The sequence below is a fragment of the Dermacentor andersoni genome, chromosome 11 (genome assembly GCF_023375885.2).
Source record: "Dermacentor andersoni chromosome 11, qqDerAnde1_hic_scaffold, whole genome shotgun sequence".
Lineage (NCBI taxonomy): Eukaryota > Metazoa > Arthropoda > Arachnida > Ixodida > Ixodidae > Dermacentor > Dermacentor andersoni.
The window spans coordinates 47,881,980-47,905,939 of record NC_092824.1 but is presented as its reverse complement, the minus strand read 5'-3'; the positions used below and the strand labels follow the sequence as shown (position 1 = coordinate 47,905,939).

Genomic DNA, 23,960 nt, shown 5'->3' with positions numbered 1-23,960 from the left:
GATGGTGGCTAGTGTCCGCCGATTTCCCTCGTCTTGCCGGTTATGCAATAGGCAAAATTAAGTTGGTCGCTGGCCGTGATCCTGGTTGACAGGCACGAGAAGCGGGAGCCCATGCGAAGCGCGTCTGTTCTCCACGGCCCCCTAGCGGCTTTTTTTGGCGTTTTACAGTGCAGATTTTTTTCCTGCTTGAACTCATTCACTTATGCTTTAGTTTGGTTTTTGCTAACCACCTTGTGAATAATATCTAACACAGGTGTAATCAACGGTCGTACACAAAGCATAGTATAAAAAAACCAAAAACGAAGAAAAGAACCGCGATAGAATTGAAACAATATACGTTAGGAATTAAAGGTAACGGCTGTTCCTGGCGTTCGGAACGAATCATTCGTAGCTTCAGCTTCCATGAAGAGGATAAGATCGGCGGAGTGAGATTCTCAGGTGATCTCTTTCTGTATACAACCCTTCATATCCCATTTCATTCCATTCCCGTTCATTTACTCATTGCAGCCTAATTTGTTCGAACACCATTATCTCACGTTCTAATGGTTATACAATGTCCGGCGTTTGGGCTGTGCAATTTTTTCACAACAGATCTTCTTGTCTAGTGGAGATATATCAAATCCAATAATCACTGTCAGCGTCGTCTACTGCGCTGAAACGGTATATTTATAGAAACACAATCTGTTTACAAATGTAACAGAATCGGAGAAGTACAAAGATGTGTCAGAGCGGATGCACGTATGATCAACTCTTGACAGTAGCACCCAAGTTTGCGTTCTACAACCAAATTCAGCTCAGTTCTACGATAAAATCATAAAGAAGGCAGAAGAGAATATTCATGCTATAGTGTACTTATTAACTACGGTTAGGTACTTTTAGGTTTAGATGATACTCTACATAAGAAACATAGGGAACAAATGTGAAATATGGGCTTTCTTTGGCTTGCATTTATTTCTTGTCGAAACAAAAAAATTCAGTGCGTAGCTCATCACTGCTGACACACGGGAGACTGCACGAGCTTCTCACGTGCCCAATTAGTTTGCGAGGGCATGCCACCCCATATTTATCGATGTGTAAGTACTACTCTTCATATTCATCTTTATTAGTGGGCATCGTCTACAACTAAGCACTTAAGAGCCTAACTGCCATGACGGTGGAGTTATTGATATACGTCACTCGTAGTACCTGACGTAGACACGTCATCACTAGTGATTTGCGAATCTAGATACTTCTGCTGATAGTGTGTTTGGAATAACCTTCGCATGTAAAGCGTGACAAGACTAAAAGCTTGACCAGCAATAGATTCCTGGTAACGCTTGTGAACGAGGCTACAACCAATGATGGACAAACGAGCCGGTTAGACACGTGGGCGATGTCAATACAACGTATGTTGAAGGTATATAGACATGATCACATGGCTGAGGATCTTGCATATAAGCAAGCTAATCACGATCACACTCTGATATCGCCAGTAGAAACGCCAGTGAGCACAACAGGCTAATCATGACAGCGGTAATTCACTGGAAAAAGCAAAAAACAAGACAGATTCGAGTTTAAAAGCACCATGAACCGGCACACCAATGGTACACGGAAGTCATGAGGCCTATTGGCTGACAGCTCGCTGCGACATCTGTGCCCGTTTCAACTCAGTCATTATCCGTACGGAAGCAGGGAATTACCGTAATTTGTTTTCTCCACGCGGAACCTTAACGAATACGCGAAAAAATTATCTGGTACGTCCCCTGGGAAGTTATCATAGGCTTGCTTCTCAAGCTCTTCGCGGTGCAAATGTGTTTACCGATAAGGAACGCATTTCGGGGAATTTTGTTTCCTTTGCCGAATTTCTGCACAAGCGACGATTGTGGTATAAGAAACTCAAGCCAGAATGACTGTGTAAAAATAAATTCACATTTCCAGGGAAGGACTGCCGTCTAATTGCCAGGTGCTTTCATAGGAGATGCCGGATTCGAGCCTTTCGTTCTGTGGATATTGCCATAAACTTCAAACATTATGTCTTTGCCTATGCATTGAGTGGTTGATGCCGTGTAAAGCCATTGAAAGCACCAGAAGGTATACGGTTCCGACTGAAATGTCCAGGCGGCTTCTACTATTTTATTCCTGAAGTTTATTCGTAAATTTGGCGCACATGTTGCCTAATGCGCTTCTAGAACGACCACCGAATACTTTTATTCACTCAAAGGTGTGATACTCAAGTAAAAAAAGTAAAAAAAAACGAAACTGTGTCAAGTTTAATGATGGGTTTAGTACCAGGGACGAAGAAGACACACCAAACCAGAGCAGGGAGTTGAAAAATAATTACGCATTATGAGTTAACGTTACGTTCTGTAGATTCGGCTGTCACAGTTTCTTCGCTTTTTCTTGTGCTTTTCGCTCCTCAAACACCATCTGTGAAACAAGAGTAATGAACCATCCAGATAATGTTCGTTTCGTCTTTTAGAAAAACCTGGACTGCGTTGTTCACTGGTCTATCTAGCGGCACAAATACAAGCAAAAGAGAATTGAAGGGTGGCCACATATACAGCTGCACGACAGGACTGTAGGGAAGAGCTTAATAAAGTTTGTCTCGAATCTGGACCAAAGATGTGGCGCCACCCTATAGCAATCGGTAGTGAAACGACGACATGTAGCTTATGGTCATTAAGGCTAATATCTTACAGCGTATATATACGAGGTTTTCGTGCAAAGACGTTAAACAATATTAAAAAAAATCACCTGTGGCTCATCGAACGATTAAAATCTGGGAGCTTGTCTACTCGAAGCGGCGAACATTACTCGCCCAAGAAATCTAAATGCCTAATCGTGTAAATAACGAAATATCACTAATAATATTCATATCTGTATTGGCGGTACATTTGCAAATTGCGAATTGCATCCAGTGAGTTTGAAAGGCATATGCACTTGGAGCAAATAGCAAGGATGGCGCTGTGGTCCAGATATGTGCAGTCGAAGTTAAGGTAAAAAATGCACTCTTGCCACACCTATTTTTTTTTTATAAAACCGTAATAATATGCATAGAAACACAAAAGTGATTGGGGCGTCCACAACTTTCGTCGGCATAGTATATTAGGAAACTGCTGCGATTCTGGACCGTCGTTCCTTGTTAAGTTGGTACAGCTTGCAAAATCACCAGCTGCAATTAGTAAATAGCAATATGTGCCATAAAGTAATTAATCACGAGTTTGAGTAGCGATTTCTTTCTTTTATCTATTGATTTAGTACATCCTGCGTACCCTTCGGTCCAATTAGAGGGGCAATTGAATGCGTACAAAAATAGCGAACAAATCAAGAACAAGGAGGTATAACATATATTTTTGTCAGTGTTTGTAAACCATCTTTCAAGTCCGATAATTTTCGCAAAAAAAAAAACAAAATTTAGACGTATAACTTCGAGCATAATAGGGAGTTGCGAGTCAGGATGATACTGTCTTGTGTGCCGTGTTAGTGCAGGCCTTATGTAAATGAGTAATTTAATTTCAGACTTCTTGCTGACAATGAAGGAAAGGAATTTTTTGCAGTAGGTATAGAACTTTTTAAAAAAATTTCAGTGGGAGAGTCCATCCTTGCGAATTTATGAAATATAAACCTAACTGCATTTATATTTATTCAAGATATGTGATATTTGACATAGTAGAAGGATGCAATTATATACATGCATACTGTACCTTTGGTGTAATAAATGAGAAATAACATAGTAGTTTTACACTAAAAGGGACATTTCTCAGTTTGTGTCTCAGGAAACTGCGGAAAGCAGAACAAAAATAATTAATGTGCATGTTCTACGAGAAAGTGGAAGTCAAAGTAACATGCAAGTATTTGTAGTTGTTAATCTAAAACTATAACGTTAATTAGTCGAATGTGCATGTAGTTTTCTCGTGCAGATAATTCCCGCCTGTTTGTGAAATCCTGCTCAAAGACTAGAAATGTGCTATCTCCCGCAGGTGATCTTTAAAAATAGGCTGAAACGTTCGCTGCAAACCCGGTATAGTCAGGCGCTAATCCTGTAGGTAGAAGAAAGCAGGTAGACGTAAAACAGCAAGTCATGATAAAATATAGCTATACGCAAGGATAAAAAGTTGGCGGTAGCTAAACCGACGAATAACTACGTTTAGCGCTTAGTATGGCCCATGGAATTATCTTGAAGCACTAAAAGTGGGCCGAAAACTTTTTGCCTGAAAATATTACATCAATCTGGGAGAAAGTTGTTCAGAAAGACAGCGGGAATGCGACTACCAGGAGTACCTACAAGAAACACACGGGTGAGACTAATTGGGCCACTGAGGTGCGAAACTCATTGCAATTTTTTGGAGGAGCCTCACGTACATGCTCGCGCGAGCGAACGTGATTGGCGCGCAGCGAAGCACGTACGTGAGGCTCCTCACAAGGGCTTGCACATAAAAAAAACCGTAAATAACAGCAAAAGTAAAAATGATTAAAAACTACGCATTAGAAGCCATATAACACAGTGCGCTTGTTTCTAAGGATCAAAACTTGTTTCATTCAAGACTAAGCCGATATAAAGAAAGTTGCTCATAATTGAGGTCAAAAAATACCGAGCTGCGCTGTGTATGGCGCGGATGGCAAAGGAGCAAGTCGGATTGAACGGCATCGAGGTATTTTGGAATGCGAACAAAACCACAGCGTTCACGGCTATGTATGGAACGGATGTCATAGAGGCAAGCCCACATCCACTGACTAAGCCGATATCAAAAGAAAGTTGCGCATAATTGCGGTCGAAAAATACCGAGCTGCTCTGTGTATGGTGCAGATGGCAAAGGAGCAAGTCCAATTGAACGGTATCGAGGTATTTCCGAGTGCGAACGAAAGCACAGCATTCACGGCTATGTAGAAGCCAGCCCACACCCAGTGTCAGTGGAGCCACAGCCTTACGGCAAGCGCACTCGTGCTACGTTACAGAAGCTGCATCGATGCCCTGGGATCCCTATGTAAATTTATGCGTACATCCCAAAGGTCACTGGGAAAATACAAAAGGTGATCAAATAACATTTATGTAAAACGTTCGCAGCGTATGTCTTTGTATGGGTATCTTCGCTTTCTACATTGCAAATAAAAAAGACAAGACTATCAATTTTCAAAGTATATTTCCGAATCCAGCACGGATATTTATCGCACACTAAGATGTTCCTTGTCTCTAAAGCCGCTCGAGTTCGCTCTTCTCCTCGGGCAACCATTTTTCCAAGAAAGTATGCCTTCCAACCACTCGAAAATCGACTATCGCGGACAGCATAAGTCCCTTTCCACGTAAGTGTGAGGCTGGGAGCAGGAGCTGTGGCGCTTGAAAGTAGCCTGGGGCCTGACGAACCAACCGACTGAGCTATCTTTTCGGGCAACATCGAAATGTCACGAGTTCAAATCGCCTGTTATGTTCCTTTTTTTTCGCCCCTTTTTCTTTCTTTTTTTTTCTTTCTTTTAATGTCTTTTCCTTTATTTTATCACTGTACGGGAACCCTCCTAAAATAAAAAAAAAAGAAAGATATATATCTTCAAATATGTATGGCCTCACATGTGCAGGTCATAAATACCAGGTTCTCTAGCCGAGTGCCATCCGTGCGGTATATCCGAGCTAAGATTGGTCCACCTCGACTGATCAAATAGCGCACCACTGTATATTAAATGAGGCGTACAACTCGTGCGGGACCCGCCGTGGTTACTCAGTGGCTATGGTGTTAGACTGCTGAGCACGAGGTCGCGGGATCAGATCCCGGCCACGGCGGCCGCATTTCGATGGGGGCGAAATGCGAAAACACCCGTGTACTTAGATTTAGGTGCACGTGAAAGAACACCAGGTGCACGAAATTTCCGGAGTCCTCCACTACGGCGTGCCTCATAATCAGAAAGTGATTTTGTCACGTAAAAGCCCACAATTTATTTTAACTTTAACTCCTGCGCGGACGGTACAGTATCCGCCTCCCGTGCAAGAGGACCGTGATTCAAATCCCGGACCGCAGAATTCTCCACCGGAAAATACCAGAAAAAAAAAAACGTGTGTTGCGAAAATTGCACAAACAGGCCTGGAGTGCGGCCTGATCCCGGGGACCAGAACCGGTAACGCACTCTCTCACCAGAGCAGGATTGGCCACCCTGGTGCAGTACACTCTAAAAATTTTAACACCCTTAAGGGTGTAAATGACTTGTCCCATGGGTGACACCCTTTTTGGGTGTATTGCTACACCCCAAGCAAAGGGGTGCAAATTAACACCCCACAAAAGAAGGGGTGTTAATATGACGTCACCTTGCCTATGGGTGTAAAACAAACAACACCCTTTCTATATGGGGTGTAACACAGACACCACCCTTTCAATATGGGTGTAGCATGGACAATACCCTTCCAAAAAGGTGTTATCCCTGCAAGTATTTTAGCGTTCACTACAGCCATGTAGTTAATGGGCAGACTAGCTTTTGTGAATGCTGCCTAGCCTTAGCTATGGTACTACCTTGTTCAGTATGAGCCAGAATCTGTGAGGCGTCGTCATATTGCGCTTCTGGTCCGTCATGTGGTAGCATAACGTGCGACCCTTTCAGGCAAGAAATTTCAGTTTCATTATCACAGCAATGCACACACCCTATGCTTTTCGTAATCTTCCTCTGCAGTGATAGTACACTGCAAGCAGGATGCAGAGCGCAATAACAACGCGCGCTGCACTAAGGACACAGGATCTCCCGCACCTTGGTGCACCAGTACTTATCACTCCGTGGAAACAGCACACAGCCAAAAGCATGATTAAGCATGGTTAGAAAAATTAAAAACCTCCACTTTTCTTGGTCAAAAATTTTCGCAACACCAGCTCGACCAGGAGGGAAAGACACCACAGCTCGCTGTTGTAGCTCATATTGAATGCAATAGGGCACACGCAATGCATGGATTGGCATATGTTTGCCTGTCAAGCAGTTTTTTGCCGTTTTAAGCACATATTTTATACCTCTATTCATCAAAGTTGTCATTTATCTCCACGGGATGCTTCCACTAGTACTTTCACATATGTGACTTAAAGGTAGCACTGAAAGCCAAAGAACAAAGTGCAACAAAGCGCTTCCACTTAGAATAATGTTTCAGCATTTACGAACAAAACAGCATGTGTAGCTGTGCATGCTGTTCAATATATAAGCATGCACTATTTCCTGAAATATATGTATGCTCCACTTACTGCCAGTGACCTGCTTATACTCAATAATTTAGTTTATTTTTCACCATGTGCTTGCATTGAATATCCCACAGGCATTGTAAGTTAAGCTACCAGAATAACAATCAGCTGGTCTAAGGTTACCTAATTGAACAACATCATTGTAAAATCTGTGACGAAATGTCAGAAGAAAAGTATTTATTATTTCATTAAAGGGAAATGGTAACATAATGTTTGCACATTTTAAAATTAAAAAGGACGAGAAGGAGTAAAACCATACCAATACAAAGACATAAGCACCGAATAATGGCACAGGCTTGCTCAATTAAATTTTAAGCAGAACAGCTTTTTTTAAATAACCTCACTACGAACAATCACGTTTTCCTTCGAAAAGCACTGAATCTTATTATAAAGTACAAAAATAACCGGTCACATAAGTAAGAACAAGTCTGAGTGCGTCTATGTTAACACAAGGATAGAAAGTTGGGCGAGTTGGTACAGTAACATGATCTTGGATTGTAGCGCGAAGTGACACGGACACAGACTAGAAGCAGACAGGATGAGCGCTAACTCTCAACTAAATTTTTATTGAAACGAAGAACATATATATATATATATATATATATATATATATATATATATATATATATATATATAGGTGACTGCAAAAAACCGCAGCATAAGAACATGACAAGGTATGAAGACATCAGTTAAACATATCAGGAAGTAAGGAAGTAAAAAAAGGAAACATCAAGAAGACTACTTCAGTTTAACACACGTGTTGTGAAGATACTGAAATTCGCATCCTAACAGAGACAAAGATGCATGGCTAACGCAAGTCTCTCCTAATCTTTTAATGTGGAATGCCTCTCTATCTATTTGTTGTGAAAAACTTTGTTTCATATTGCGTGGACATGATTAGTAATGGCAAACTTAAGAGCTGAATAAGCTAGTCATGTCGACACGATATGAAACAGTTTTTCACAACAAATAGGCTCGAGAAGGCTAGTTATCCTGTGCATTTATTATCACTAACCTGCGAAAAGCATTTAAAATGGGTAAAAGGCCAGGCTAAGAAACAAGAAAAACAGAAAAAAAAAAGTTTGCTGTGGTGCCCTATGTACATAGATTATCCCATGGTTTATGGAACGTGGCCAATAGATATGACTTGAATGAAGTTTTCTTGGCCCCGCAAGTTGTCTATCATGTGCCTATGATAAATAGGAAACTTGAACAGGGTGGCTAAACAGAAAAGATGATTGCGGCGTTAGACTTGTGTCCCTTTTTGTGCCTTGTAACACTGGTATACTTTATCAGATTCCTCTCAAGTGCGCGAAGACTTACATTGTACAGAGCGGCAGGTGCATTAATATTAGACTAAAAGAACACATTCACTTTACAATCCTAATGCTTCACATCTAGCGTCACATTGTTTCAATTGCGGTTATAAACCTTTGTTTGAAGACACAAAAATTCTTTCGAGACACAAATGTCAAACCACACGGGAAATAATCGAGGCATTCCAGATTAAAAGATTAGGAGAGACTTGCGTTAGCCATGCATCTTTGTCTGTTAGAATGCGAATTTCAGTATCTTCACAACACGTGTGTTAATCTGAAGTAGTGTCTTTTTGTTGTTTCCTTTTTTGACTTCCCTACTTCCCGATTTGTTTAACTGATGTCTTCATACCTTGTCATGTTGTTATGCTGCGATTTTTTGCAATCACCTATATATATATATATATAGTTAGCTGAAAGTTAGCGCTCGTCCTGTCTGCTTGCAGTCTGTGTCTGTGTCACTTCGCGCAACAATCCAAGAGCATGTGTGAACAAAACATGGCTAGTAATAACTAGTGAGCACTGCACAAAAGTTGAACATGAAAACTAGTAATAGTAAAGACATATACTTGCATAGACAATATATAATAGTATAGACAATATTTTGCAGCTGAACTGCAAAATATTGCAAATATCACAAAGACAACATAAAAACTGGGCAGGACAGAGCACTGACTGTTAGCTATAGTTGAAATATGCACACCAAATCTAGACATAAAAAGTCAAAACTAAACTGCCGAAAATGGTCATCTCTCCAAGAGACCACTGAGGAACAAAAGGTATACTTCTTATAAATCCATCTCATAGATTACTGATCTAATTAAACTTGACACATGACCCCTTGTGTGTAGCAAATGCCCTGTTCTCGTTACATATGCATGATTACCAGCCTTGGTGAAAGAATGACTTGCACTAATGTTTCGAACACCAGTAAAAATGCTGCTTGTTCTCAACTTTCTGTTATGACAGCACACTTGTGGGCAGTTGTGAACCCTAGTTGCCTATAGGGCTCAAACACCATGTTTTGGCTGCACATGTATGTCTGCCGAACACCTGGTTCAAGATAGCTTGCATCTTCGAATGTGCAGCCACACTGGTGGCACAGCATTCTTTTTTCAACTTGCCAGTTGATAAAGCCTCAGCAGCTGCAATCACCTGCCATTGCTCGTAAAGGTGCCATAAGGTCAGCCTGCAAATACAGATACCACGTAGCAAAACTTTCAGAGTGCATTGTGTGAGTCGAGGTGTGTAATTTGTGCTTTAGTTTGGCAACGCTGCCACATTTACAACTATTCATTGCAGCTCCTAAATTTCAACATCAACACAATAAATTAGTACAGTTCCTTCAGTATGGTGGCAGATGCTCAGCTGCAGGCTTTCTAGAACCATGCATTATCTTCAGACAGTGCCAGTACAGCCCGTAGCACATCTTTCAAGCACTCCAGACAAGTACACTGATTACACTATACACAGAGCATCTGGTGTCGATTTACCCATAGAGGCAAGGTAGCCCCTAGAACACGTTTTGTGACAGGTATGCTGGGCACTTTGTCCCCTGAAATGCAAGTGCCATTTGGTACTTCAGTGCCTGTAGTGTCCTTTACATCTAAATGAATATTGAATACATATTAGTAACATGAAGTCGACAAACAAAAGCCATCAGCCATCAACTGTGTGGCAAATCTGGGTGCAAGCTATTCTCTTATCAAGTATACCTGTAGGCATTGCGACCAATGTTCTCCCAAGATGTATGAGGCATTATCATTGCAGAGTTGTAAGGACATGACAATCCTAGGATGATTATGTTCTTGAGGCTTTTTTCCCCACTTTCCATCTTTTGAAACGTGTATACTGTAGTCATGAAAAAAAAATGCTACAACTGGCGTGTGATAAGTTTTGCGTCTTATTTCCTAGCAGCTCATTGAAACGAGCCACGATGACAAATTCAAATGCTGTTACCTGATCAGACATTGAAATTTCTTAAACACGAACAAAACCAGATAGACATTAGAGTGAGCATCACTTAAATACATTACACTGGTTTAAAGCTTTTGCACCACTTTGTGCCAGGTAAAAATGTTAGAAACATCAAAAATGGTAAGATTCTACGGCCAACCGTGAAAACTAAAAAAAAATCATTGAGCGTTCTTAAACGGGTACAGGAGCTTTACAACTGGCCGTCTTGGTGATGGACACGTAGATAGATGAGCAGCCATTCCACTGAGACGAGAATGTTGAGGGCTTCGCATGGAAGTCTGCGAGACACTGCAGAGTAGTTCTTGGTCCACGTGAAGGAGGTTGCTTGCATACACGTCTGGGCCACCATACTGAATGCATGGTGTTACCGGAACCTTTTCCCCCTGCATTGTGGTAAAAAAGCATGGTTAAGTTTATATAATATTTAATATGCAAAAAAAGAGGTGAGGCATGCAGACAGGACACGAGAGTAGAGAAGTGAACACGAACACGAAAGACATGAAAAATTTCATTAAATTGTTTTATTACATAAAATTTTTATGCTATGTGTCATTCATTATGAGGATTCATAACCGCAACATATTTCACATATGAGCAGGTAGGATTATCAGCTTGGTCAGTTTGTACAAGCTCGTTTGAGGCAAGAAATCGAGTTTCACAAGCAAAACCTCAACATTCTTGACTGAAAAAGGAACACCTCAGATGACATGCAGTCCTGTGAGTGGGAATTGCACAGTTCAAGAAAAACAAATTAAAACTCACACACCGATCCTGAAAAAGGAATAAGCACCTGCTACTGCAAAAAGCTAATTAATTGATAGGTTTTAGTAGCACAAGGGCATCTTTGGCCAAAGAGCGCGAAGTCTATACTGCAAAAGATAAACTTAGCGCATCTTTACAAAGCAAATATATAAAGATGACTAATGCCTCTCTGCGCTACAGTTGCTTTGCTCTAGCGTGAAGTCATTTTAATGCATGCACACGCATACACACGCTACACCCAAGTTTAACAGCTGCAGAATTAAAATTGGGCAGCAACGAAGTCGCAACCTTTAACCCTTGATTCCAAGCTGTACTAGTGACTGGAGGAAGTACCAATATCGCTAATGACGAGTCACACTCTTTCTGCCCGATGTTATGCTGCTGTTATTGTCAAAGATGAGTTACAGTCGGCATTGAGGGAAAGCTGCCCTCAAGAGCAGCTCTTATTTTTGTGTTATTTCTAACCAGAGACCAATGAAGTAATATATTTTTAGAATGAGAATGACACCCAAAAATTGAGTACGTAAAAAATTTGGAAAATTTGGTACATTTTTCCGGAATTAACGGGGGGGTTAATGGTTAAAGCGGCAATACAGAAACTAGAACAAGTTTTTACATGTTTGCTACCAGTGAATGCTAGAAAATATGTTGGCATTCTGTAGTTTCGTCCAACAATGCAAAAGGGATTCTTAATAACTGAGGAAATAAATGGAAAAGTATCATGAAGTATATTTCGCGAATGTAATGCAGAATCACTCAACTTCTGTTACTATATAATCTCCACTTGATTAACCTGCACTTTCTGAACTAGTTCAGGAGGTGCTGCATTTCACTACTCATTACACCAGTTCAACGTGGCAGCAACTGCACGTTGTGATTTGTTTTACTTAGTGCAGGCTTTGTACAGGGCGAGTTCACAGCATTCCCCACACTTGGCCGAAAGGTAGTGCATGTTTACGCAACGGGTGTGGTGCCACTTCTGCACGAGCGAGGTGCAGAAATCAGAGTTTCATACAATAATTACTAGAGGGAACTCTGACGTTAGTGTCTACAGAAGATCAAACAAGAACGGCTTCACCAGCATGGAAATTATGGGAAGTACATGGATTTGCCTAAACTTCATCTGTTTGGCTTCAAACGGCTTTGTGACTTTGTCAAATACTGTGTAATAAATAAATAAACATTAAAATCGTCCGATGACAGGATTCAAACACAGGAACTCTAGAACAGAAGTCTGATATTGAAACCATTAAGCCACGGAGGCATGTAACGACAAGCGAGTGCAACGCCCTGATGAATTTATCGCGGGCATACCAGTGCCTTGAGACGCTTGGCGCCTTTCAATTTGGCCACCTGGACAAGCTCAATCGTTGCAATTAATAGAAATTGTGCGTGTTGGCGCCGTCTTCTGCACTTCGAAGAGTACAGACTGCGCTGAAATCGACAATAAGATTTATATAGCGTATAACATACGAAGCCACAAGAACGTTTGAATTCACAAGCTCGAATATCAGACAAATCCATGTGCTTTCCACCATTCCCATGGTGGTACGACTGCAGCGCCAGAGTTCCCTCTAGTAATTACTGTAAGAAACTGTTATGGCAGAAATAACCGAAGTGCCTGGCATTTTGTTTTGGAGTAATAAACTAAGTTTTTCTGTCCTATAAATCTTACTGGTCAATAATTCCAAGTTTTAGTGCAGCCACATGTCTAGTAGGCATTTGTGGTATTTTGCATAAACATTGCAAAGCCAACTGTGATGAATGTTCACTCTGGTAAATTGTTTATGATCGAGTAGCATAGACTACTGAAGCAATCTCTGGAAGGCAAGTGAAGTAATTTTCTTATTAGCAGCCTTTAAACAGCATTCGAGCATATGACACATGCACCTCAGGTATGCAGATATTTCCTTGACTCAGCAAGAAGCGATGCTTCATGTTCCACGAGGCTACTTCAATCAAAGCAGTATTGGTGCTCTCTAAAAACAATGCCAATGCAGATGATTCAAATATTCTTCAGGGGCAACAGTTATGCCTGAAATCATGCTAGATTAGCTTCTTTAAACACATGATCAGACCGTGTTAGAAGTGCTTCTTAAAATCCTCCTATTTATTAGACTAGTCATATATCTGTACACAAAGGCTACTAATTAGGTCCCATGCTATATCATCTTTACAAAAGCTTCACTTAGTAATACACATGCTGTGATAAGATTTGAGACCACATTGAGATGCTGAACAAGGTGAATTCATTATTTTTCAAATGAAGCTCCTGTTCTTCCAAACGAGAAGAAAGGATACTGAGGGTCAAAATTTTTCTGAATCACAGCTGAAAGATGCCAGGAAAGGCACGTGGAAACTTATTTGTAATTTTCTATTTAAATGTGGAAATAATAAAGGGAAATGAAAATGGTAAAAAAACAACTAGGCATGGGGGGAGAACGAACCTACAGCCTTTGCATTACGCATGCGATGCATTAACCACTGTGCCACCGAGGCAGCATTCAACCGTCCACAATGACCCCTCAGATTGTCGACGCTCGAACGCGGCCGTAGTACCACAGTGGTTAGTATATCACATGCGTAATGTGAAGGTTATGGGTTCGTTCCCCACCCACAGGTGGATATCTTTTAATCCACTTTCATTTACACAGAATTTATCATTTCTATACTTCATATAAAAAACTTAAAACATGTTCCTTTATGCTTTCCTTGGCCTCATTATCTGCTGGCTTCTTCCAGTTCTGTTACTTCAAACACTTATACATATTCTAATCTGGTAAGTAAACAGCTTTTGCATGATGCTGGAATGCAATATAAAACATTATTGCAGGACCGTGTTATGTAGAATGCCTTACATTGCCCAGGCAAGGTGTATTAATGTCAATCTGAAAAAAAAAAACAATTCCCACTCTAGGCAGAAATCCTTTGTACTGCTGTGTGCAACAGGGTTTAACGAAAACTTGTTCAGAAATAAAGCCACCAAACAACGAGGAAATACGAGAACTAGATGAAAATTTGTGCAGTTGCATGTTAAAAATTTAGCACAGCAACAGATGAAGTCTTAATGAAGGAAGCGCGAGGATGGTTTATTTTGGACACACGAGGCAATGTACATGAAAGATGCATATGAGCTTACACGTGGAGGAATATTGTTTATGTAGCAGCTAAACTACGAACAGGCCTAGAACACACTGATACAAGGTGTCGAGCATGTAAATCTTATCATGCCCTTAAGTCAAAGAAACATGGCTGTTTCTCATGATTCGCTACACATGGCTGGCTCACACAACTTAGCCACTTCTATATATGCCTTGTAATTACCAGGTGGTCTGTGTGACACGTGCAAGCTTTAAATATGTACAAGTGCCACGTAGCTGGACAGCACCAATGTAATGACGTTTGCCATCGTTTTGAGGAAGTGAAACCAATTCTTGCATTTTTCCTAATTAGGTAATTAGTTATTAACGATTGTTTAACTGCTCAAATATTATATTCAAAGCAAAAGTGTCAGTGTGAAAATTGTAGAGCATCCTGAAAAATTCCCAATCCAGCTTTCTACTGCTCAATAGGTGCAACAATTTTTTTTTCAAGCTTGAAAGAAGCCAGTGAATACATGCAAGAAGTGCTGTGCAACTAGCCACTCGTGCACCTGAACACCATTTGGCTCCTCCTTTCATGCTTGAAAAAAACTTTTCAAAAAGAATATTTTAGAAATTGATTAATTATAATTGACTATGTTTTAGGCAAAATGCATGAAATAGTGTGACTGCCACCTCCATTTTCGGCGACATGAATTGACTCCATTTTTATTTCCAAATCCAGCTATACATGGTGCGTGTTTTGAGCTGGTTCTGTAATTTAGGCTGGTTTTGACTAATTGAAGCTTCGCACCTTAATAATGGAGTCAGCCTAAAAAGAAATTGGTACATAAACGGTCGCTGTCAGTACTCCATACTCCTTTAACTTAGTGCAAAGTGCTTGTGAGCCAAGAAGTTGGTAGCTCTAAGCAGTATTTCTCATTTTGACCTGGTGTTATAGCCCACTTACTATGATGCCATGCTGCTCAGTCATGCTGGTCCCAGCTTCAATCTAGGCAATGGCAGCTGCCCTCCAATGGGGGTAAAATGCAATAACGCTTATGCACTTAGATTCAGGTGTACATTAAAGAAGGTCAGGTTCCCAAAACTTCAGGTTGTGACTTTGGAATGTAAAAGCCCATAATTTATTTTGAAAATCTAAAGTTGCTTTATTAGGAGCAGGGGCATCATATTGAGCTTTTACTGCACTGCCATGGCACCAAGAAGCTCCGAGTAAATAAAAACAATTTCTTAGACAATGTACATATCTTGCAAACATTTACAAACACTTCTCTGCATGCACCTCTGTTGCTGTTATATTTAGATCCGTATGCCAAGGCGGGCTATGATGTTAGAACATGTTTCAAACTTGTTTTTTTTTTTACCGCTTTAAAGTTGTTGGTTATATTGCATCTCATTGTGTGTCGAACGCACATTTCAATGCATCAATTTCTTCAGAAAGTGCACTCCTCTTAATTCATTTGTGCATGCAAAAAGGGTTCAGAAGAACTGCTTTCTGAAGATCTGTATAACAAGCAAAAAACAATTCTATGTAGGCTGCACAAAGAGAAAGGATTGGTTTGTAAATAAGTTATTTAGTTCTTAAAAAAAGAGGCAGCTGTCAGTATTCTGTTCCAAAATAAAAATTGCCCCTACCTGGCTCTGCTTCATTTTCCGATGCTGATGGTCCATTCGGGGGCACTAAACTGATAGGCTGCACTTTGGCCATGTCGGGTGTGCTGTCACCAGGCCCAAGGTCGATCGACATCCTCACCAAAAGTCGAGTCCAAACGCTATAAAAAAAACATCTCATCATTTTGCTATCAGTTTTGTCATCTTGCGTGTTTCACACACGGCCGTCAGTGAAATATTTAGTCACTTGGATACTGCAAAAAATTCAAGCATTTTCTGGCAGCCAAGCTGAATACACAGTAAATGGAGAACATTAAAGAGCAAATGCAGTTGTCACATTAGATTGATCAAGTACAGCAGAAATGGAAATAAATCAGTGATACTGTGTCTGTTGGCTTTGAATGCAAGAAACGTAAAAACAGGAACTTGCAGCCACGCTAGTTTGAATTTCCCGCGTTTGCTACACCTCGCAACAAGTTTGGCATCGTCCGGTACTCGGGGATAGTAATCGATTAAAATCAAGATGAACGAGCGTAGGCATAAATTAACAGGATACTTAACCGGGCAATATTGGCGCATAAAACAACTCACGTAGCGAAGCTACTGTCAATTACCCGATGACGCATCTGCGGGCGGTGCGGTTTGGGCGAACAATTCAAAAAGGAATGAGAGTTTCACTTGTTTCACGCCTACTAAGCTAAGACAGAATTTGAGTTTCTTCCTAAACTATGCTGGATATTTACGCTCCGAATAAAACGCTGGAAATTTTGTTACGTCACATTGCATACGTACGAAAGTGAGGAAATAAGCTTTTATTGTATTCTGCCCAGACGGCATGCAGCAGCTACCACTCTCATGCAACAAAAGCATGAAAGTGGTACTCGCGGCACGGAAAACAAACACATACAGCGCCAACGTTACGCCCTTTGGAGTTGGAACTAAGCACGATCAAGCCAGTTAGTTTTCTAGCTTTCATAACGCCATGGAACACGACCAAGCATCGAGCGAAACAACTGTCTGCTCTGGAAAATTATTACCGCTTCCATTTATATACCTATCGCTGCCACAAGCAAAAGTCAATGGGCTAGCTGTCCACAAGCGGCAGATTAGACTGACAGCAACATATTACGATAACGTAAAACAATTTCCACGGTGACTTAGCAGCCGCGGTATGCGCTAAGTGCCACAGTTCTCGTTTGCCGCTCGAAATTCACACCATGATGACGGTCACTGCATCTTTCACATGAAATATTGCACGCTTCGCTCCGGAGCTCAATAGGAGGGCGAAACGCATTTGCACGTACCTGAAATCCGCATGCCGGAAACCCGTCGACGCTTCCGAGAACGGGGCACACAGCCATACACTCGTATGGCGGCTTGACTTGGACGTGAGGCACTTCTATCAAATATTTCACATGCGACATGTTTCACACCGATTGCGCGAACACGAGAAAATGCCGCAGGTCGCAATGCGACGCCGTGCACCCGTGCATCTACCGATGAGCTGCGTGCACGGACTTGCAGAAAAACAGAACTATGACAAAACGGCCGGCGCGAAAGGATGGCGGCTCTCGTTGCGGAGACGAAGCGGACGAAGCAATGTTGCCAACTGTTGGTTCCGCGTTATGCCGGCGGTGGTGGCTTTAGTGGCGTGTGTTACGGCTGTCTATTTTTTTATTTCTTTTCCCCAAACAGTATAGCTAAGATCAGTACGTTGTTTGAATTTTTAACTGTGTCGTTTGGCATTATCTTTTTGTCTTTTTATGCTATTAAGCGGCCAATTATGGCCTCCCAGGTTCGGGCGCGCCAGCTTCGCGCGCAAATCTCGGAGGCCATAAGACAACTCGTTAGGAAATGTCGTTCTTGTCGTTGTTAACGTTTCATCATCGTTTCTTCAACTGAGATAGAGAGGTAGTGTCCCTTTTCCCGGGGTTGGGAGGGGGCGATCAAGACGGCATCGCTCAGCGGGGGGCGGGGGAGTAGGTTGGTGTTGGTTGTTATCGCGAAATTCGTGAACCCTGCGATTTTTTTTTTATAACGTAAGCATTCTATACTTACCCAACACGAAAAACCATCCGTCCGTCATTCCGTACCGCACGATATCTTTCAAAATAGAACCCGCAGCAGCGAGTGAATTCACCTTAGTGCTAGCTCTCGCTTCAACGCGACCGAAGCGGCGAGAACACTGCGCTCACGAAGCTTTCAGCTCATGCCGCACTATGCGCTTTTCGCAGATCACTTTCAAGATAGGTGTACGCGCGTTGTTTTCAAAGCGAAGTAAACGGTGAGAACACAGCGCGCGAAGTTTTCAGCAGTGGGCACACTCTGTCCACAATGCTGTTCGCTTTCAAGATACGGTTCGCGCGGCCGGGCCACAAGCAGCCGCCGCCGGAGAACGGTTGATAATGGTTCGACGCGGATGAGAAGGGCTAAAGAGCGATAACGGCTCAAAACGAACGGAACTTCACCAGCGCACCTGGCCCCGCCACCTGCAGTACTTTGCTTGCACCATTCACTTGGCGCCGCCGACCTCAGCAGTTCGTGTCGCCGCAGCGCTGTCGCTTATAGTCGTCGGATCAAGTCTCATAACATTAATAACGACATGGACTGCGTGTAGATGAGGAAGAGTCACAATGCTTACACATACTTAGACAAATCCGAGAGGAGTTCCTGTGTGATTTTTTGTTACCGGAAATGTGCAGTCAGCGGTGACCCAGAGTTGACAATGCATGTAAGAGGGGTGCCAAGCTTTTTTTTTTTTTTTTTTTTTTTGTGAGAGTCTTGCCCAGCTCCCAAAGATCTGCTCAAGCTAAGCCTTGCTGATGGCTGTATGTTTTTTTTTTTATTGTCGCATGCCCTCGAACTGCCACGAATCCTACAGTGTAATGACATTAGAGCAGTATTCACGTCCAAAGGGAAATGCAGCCGGTAATTTGGCTGCCTAAGGTTTGCGGCCCGGCGGCAGCTGCCCTCCCCTCCCCCGTTTCCGTTGACAAGTTAGGGGGAGGGGTCTAGAGGAATCTTACACTCCCCTCCCCACAGTGGCGTAGCCAGAAAATTTTTGCGTGTGAAGGGGGGGGGGGTCCCAATTGACCGTGGAGGAGGAAGGAGCGGGGCCATTACTATAGTAGCAAAAAATTTACTGTTAGTGAGCGTTACAAGTGCTCGGCGTGCCCCACTTGGCCACGCCGTTACTCCTCCGCCCCCTCTCCCCCCCGCAATCGACGTAAATCGAGCTATCAGAACGTGCATGACACGCATGCATGACATAACATGAATGACATGCCGCGAAGCTGGCATGGATGTCGTCACATAATCATCATCATCATCAGCTTATTTTGACGTCCATCGCAGGACGAAAGCTTCTCCAGCGATCTCCAATACCCCTGTCTTGTGCTAACTGGTTCCACGTGTCTTTAAGTTTCCCAATTCCATCACGTCCACATTATTCTCTGCCGTTCTCGACTGTGCTTCCCTTCCCTTAGCACCCATCCTGCAACTCCAATAGACCAGCAGTTCTCTCCCTTACGCTTTGCAATGTATGCCCAGCACGACTTCTTCGTTTAAGCGCAGGTAGCGCGTGTTTCATGTATAGCCAATATGAACGCCTTAACTGGCAATGTTCATTTATCATATACTGTAAGCTTGTATACTTACTCCCTTATAATTAGGGTGTAAATTAGAAAGACTGGGGTGTTCCAAGGGTGTTTTCTTGTTGAACACCCTTTTCCGTTAAAAAAGGGTGTTTCAAGGGTGTTTACAAGGGTGAAAAGATGAATACACCCGCATTACACCCATAAGGGTGTGAAAATTTTTAGAGTGTACTTGGCCACAACCTCCTATATGAACACAACAATCAAACCCCGGCCCTCAGTCTCCAGCAGCTGCGAAGCAACTTACCACGGCGGCGGTCAGACCTGCGACGCTGCAGAGGGTGCTAAGAATGCCTGGCTCCGGACAGGCCGCCATTGGAATATGAACCTGGCAACGTTTACCGCTAGAACGTTATCTAGTGAGGCGAGTCTAGCAGTGCTATTGGAGGAATTAGAGGGCAGTAAATGGGATATAATGGGGCTCAGTGAAGTTAGGAGGCCAAAAGAAGCATATACAGTACTAAAAAGCGGGCGCGTCTTGTGCTACCGGGGCTTAGCAGAGAGACGAGAAGTAGGAGTCGGATTCCTGATTAATAAGAACATAGCTGGTAACATACAGGAATTCTATAGCATTAACGAGAGGGTGGCATGTCTTGTTGTGAAACTTAATAAGAGGTACAAAATGAAGGTTATACAATTCTACGCCCCTACTTCTAGTCATGATGACCAGGAAGTCGAAAGCTTCTATGAAGACGTGGAATCGGCGATGGGTAAAGTCAAAACAAAATACAGTATACTGATGGGCGATTTCAATGCCAGGGTAGGCAAGAAGCAGGCCGGAGACAAGTCAGTGGGGGAATATGGCATGGGCTCTAGGAATAGCAGAGGTGAGTTATTAGTAGAGTTTGCAGAACAGAATAATATGCGGATAATGAATACCTTTTTCCGCAAGCGGGTTAGACGAAAGTGGACATGGAGGAGCCCGAATGGTGAGACTTGAAATTAAATCGACTTTATACTCTGCGCGAACCATGGCATCATACAAGATGTAGACGTGCTCGGCAAGGTGCGCTGCAGTGACCATAGGATGGTAAGAACTCGAATTAGCCTTGACTTGAGCAGGGAACGGAAGAAACTGGTACATAAGAAACCAATCAATGAGTTAGCGGTAAGAAGGAAAGTAGAGGAGTTCCAGATCAAACTACAGAACAGGTATTCGGCTTTAACTCAGGAAGAGGACCTTAGTGTTGAAGCAATGAACGACAATCTTATGGGCATCATTAAGGAGTGCGCAATAGAAGTCGGTGGTAACGCCGTTAAACAGGAAACCAGTAAGCTATCGCAGGAGACGAAAGATCTAATCAAGAAACGCCAATGTATGAAAGCCTCTAACCCTACAGCTAGAATAGAACTGGCAGAACTTTCTAAGTTAATCAACAAGCGTAAGACAGCGGACATAAGGAACTATAATATGGATAGAATTGAACAGGCTTTCAGGAACGGAGGAAGCCTAAAAGCAGTACAGAAGAAACTAGGAATAGGCAAGAATCAGATGTGTGCGTTAAGAGACAAAGCCGGCAATATCGTTACTAATTTGGATGAGATAGTTCAAGTGGCTGAAGAGCTTTATAGAGATTAATACAGTACCAGTAACACCCACGACGATAAGGTGAGAGAGAATAGTCTAGAGGAACTTGAAATCCCACAAGTAACACCGGAAGAGGTAAAGAACGCCTTGGGAGCTATGCAAAGGGGGAAGGCAGCTGGGGAGGATCAGGTAACAGCAGATTTGTTGAAGGATGGTGGGAACACTATCCTAGAAAGGTTGGCCGCCCTGTATACACAATGCCTCATGACCTCGAACGTACCGGAATCTTGGAAAAACGCTAACATAATCCTAATCCATAAGAAAGGGGACGCCAAAGACTTGAAAAATTATAGACCGATCAGCTTACTGTCCGTTGCCTACAAAGTGTTTACTAAGGTAATCGCAAATAGAATCAGGAATACCTTAGACTTCTGTCAACCAAAGGACCAGGCAGGATTCCGTAAAGGATACTCAACAACAGACCATATTCACACTATCAATCAGATGATAGAGAAATGTGCGGAATATAACCAACCCTTATATATAGCCTTCATTGATTACGAAAAAGCATTTGATTCAGTCGAAACCTCAGCAGTCATGGAGGCACTACGGAATCAGGGTGTAGATGAGCCATATGTAAAGATACTGGAAGCTATCTATAGCGGTTCCAAAGCCACCGTAATCCTCCACAAAGAAAGCAACAAAATCCCAATAAAGTAAGGCGTCAGACAGGGAGATACGATATCTCAAATGCTATTCACAGCGTGTTTACAGGAGGTATTCAGAGACCTGGAGTGGGAAGAATTGGGGATAAAAGTTGATGGAGAATACCTTAGCAACTTGCGATTCGCTGATGATATTGCCTTGCTTAGTAACTCAGGAGACCAATTGCAATGCATGCTCACTGACCTGGAGAGGCAAAGCAGAAGGGTGGGTCTGAAAATTAATCTACAGAAAACTAAAGTAATGTTTAACAGTCTCGGAAGAGAACAGCAGTTTACGATAGGTAGCGAGGCACTGGAAGTGGTAAGGGAATACATCTACTTAGGGCAGGTAGTGACCACGGATCCGGATCATGAGACTGAAATAACCAGAAGAATAAGAATGGGCTGGGGGGCGTTTGGCAGGCATTCTCAAGTCATGGACAGCAGGTTGCCACTATCCCTCAAGAGGAAAGTGTATGACAGCTGTGTCTTACCAGTACTCACCTACGGGGCAGAAACCTGGAGGCTTACGAAAAGGGTTCTGCTGAAATTGAGGACGACGCAACGAGCCATGGAATGAAGAATGATAGGTGTAACGTTAAGGGATAAGAAAAGAGCAGATTGGGTGAGGGAACAAACGCGGGTAAATGGCACCTTAGTTGAAATCAAGAAAAAGAAATGGGCATGGGCCGGACATGTAATGAGGAGGGAAGATAACCGATGGTCATTAGGGCTACGGACTGGATTCCAAGGGAAGGAAAGCGTAGTAGGGGGCGGCAGAAAGTTAGGTGGGCGGATGACATTAAGACGTTTGCAGGGACAACATGGCCACAATTAGTACATGACCGGGGTAGTTGGAGAAGTATGGGAGAGGCCTTTGCCCTGGAGTGGGCGTAACTAGGCTGATGATGATGATGATGAAGATGTGACATTGTAACAAGTTTACGGTAAAACACATTATAGTAAACCTGGGCGAAAAAAAATCGGCAACCACAAAGGTGCCGTCAAATTGCTAGCTCCGATGTTTTGTGAAGCTATACAAGACGTAAACTATATGTGAAAACTAGCATTTACACAAGCACGTACGAATGGGCAATGGGCCTATACCCATGCCAACGGAAGGGTTCCGCGGCACTATGAGAAAGCAGGTGGGATTGCCGAAGACCACAACGCTTGCAAACTCATGATCCACATCATTACAATACGCTCGGAGAAATTAAGTAAATTTTTATTGCCATAGTGTTAAGGGCCCCGTCTCGCAGAAAATCAGACATCGGCGTTTCATGTTCGGCGGCCCGTGTCCAGTGTCGACGGTCGTTTTAGGAATAATAATTCCGAATCACTCACACCCAACCACGCGAACCCAACAACTCCGGCCCTCCGTGTTGCGCAGACAAGTTGATAATTTAACTGAATTTCTGAAGGTAAAATGCGTCAGAAAAATTCTGAAGTACCATTCACACTCAATCTACAGACATGATAGCGCCGGATTATTTTTTTGAATATTAGAGAAAACATAAATCGGTTACGCGCAAACTCAAACACAAACCGCTTTTCACCTGATAGCGTTTTCCAGCTGCCGTTTGAGGTTTGTCTTGTACTCACGGACAACTTTCTGCGGCAATGAAGGGTAACCTACGAGCGCGTGGCTGCTGCACATGCGTTTTCGCACAAAGTAGTCCGGCAGTGTTTGACAGTGCTTTTAGTTGCTCGCAAGAGACGCTAAATCGACGCATCTTCATGGTGCGATGGTTTCACGTTTTCTCAGACGCCGAAAGAAAAAGCCCCAGTATAAGTAAACCTTCACACTCAGTGGTGTGTTCCGTCTTGTTTAACTGTGGCTAATAAGGTCTATATGTTTTCTCTTCCTTAGCCTAAACTAACGTGCATTAAAACGTGGGACTCAGAAGTACTCTCACATGAACACGCTTTGTCTCCGTAGCTTTCCGTTCGTCAGAACATAATGTTGCTCGCAAGTATAATAGGAACGGGGCGGCCCCTTCGGTTTCTCGGACACCATCAAAAAAGAAAAAATACAGGCACGCACACAACGCTCGCCTTAGTGCTCAGCACGCCGCCAGCGTTTCCTGGTAAACATTGCGGTTACATAAGCTGCGGTTGACAGGA

The 23,960-nt window shown here is 42.7% G+C and overlaps 1 long non-coding RNA gene across 1 annotated transcript; it reads right to left on the bottom strand.

Annotated features, from left to right (window-relative positions):
* Positions 1 to 10,644: 10,644 nt before the first annotated feature.
* LOC129381702 (uncharacterized) lies at positions 10,645 to 17,318 on the bottom strand. Its single transcript, XR_008609816.1, has 3 exons — positions 17,253 to 17,318; positions 15,973 to 16,109; positions 10,645 to 10,857 (listed from the first exon to the last, which is right to left on the bottom strand). It is a non-coding gene; the product is annotated as an uncharacterized lncRNA (long non-coding RNA).
* Between the last annotated feature and the right edge of the window lie 6,642 nt (positions 17,319 to 23,960).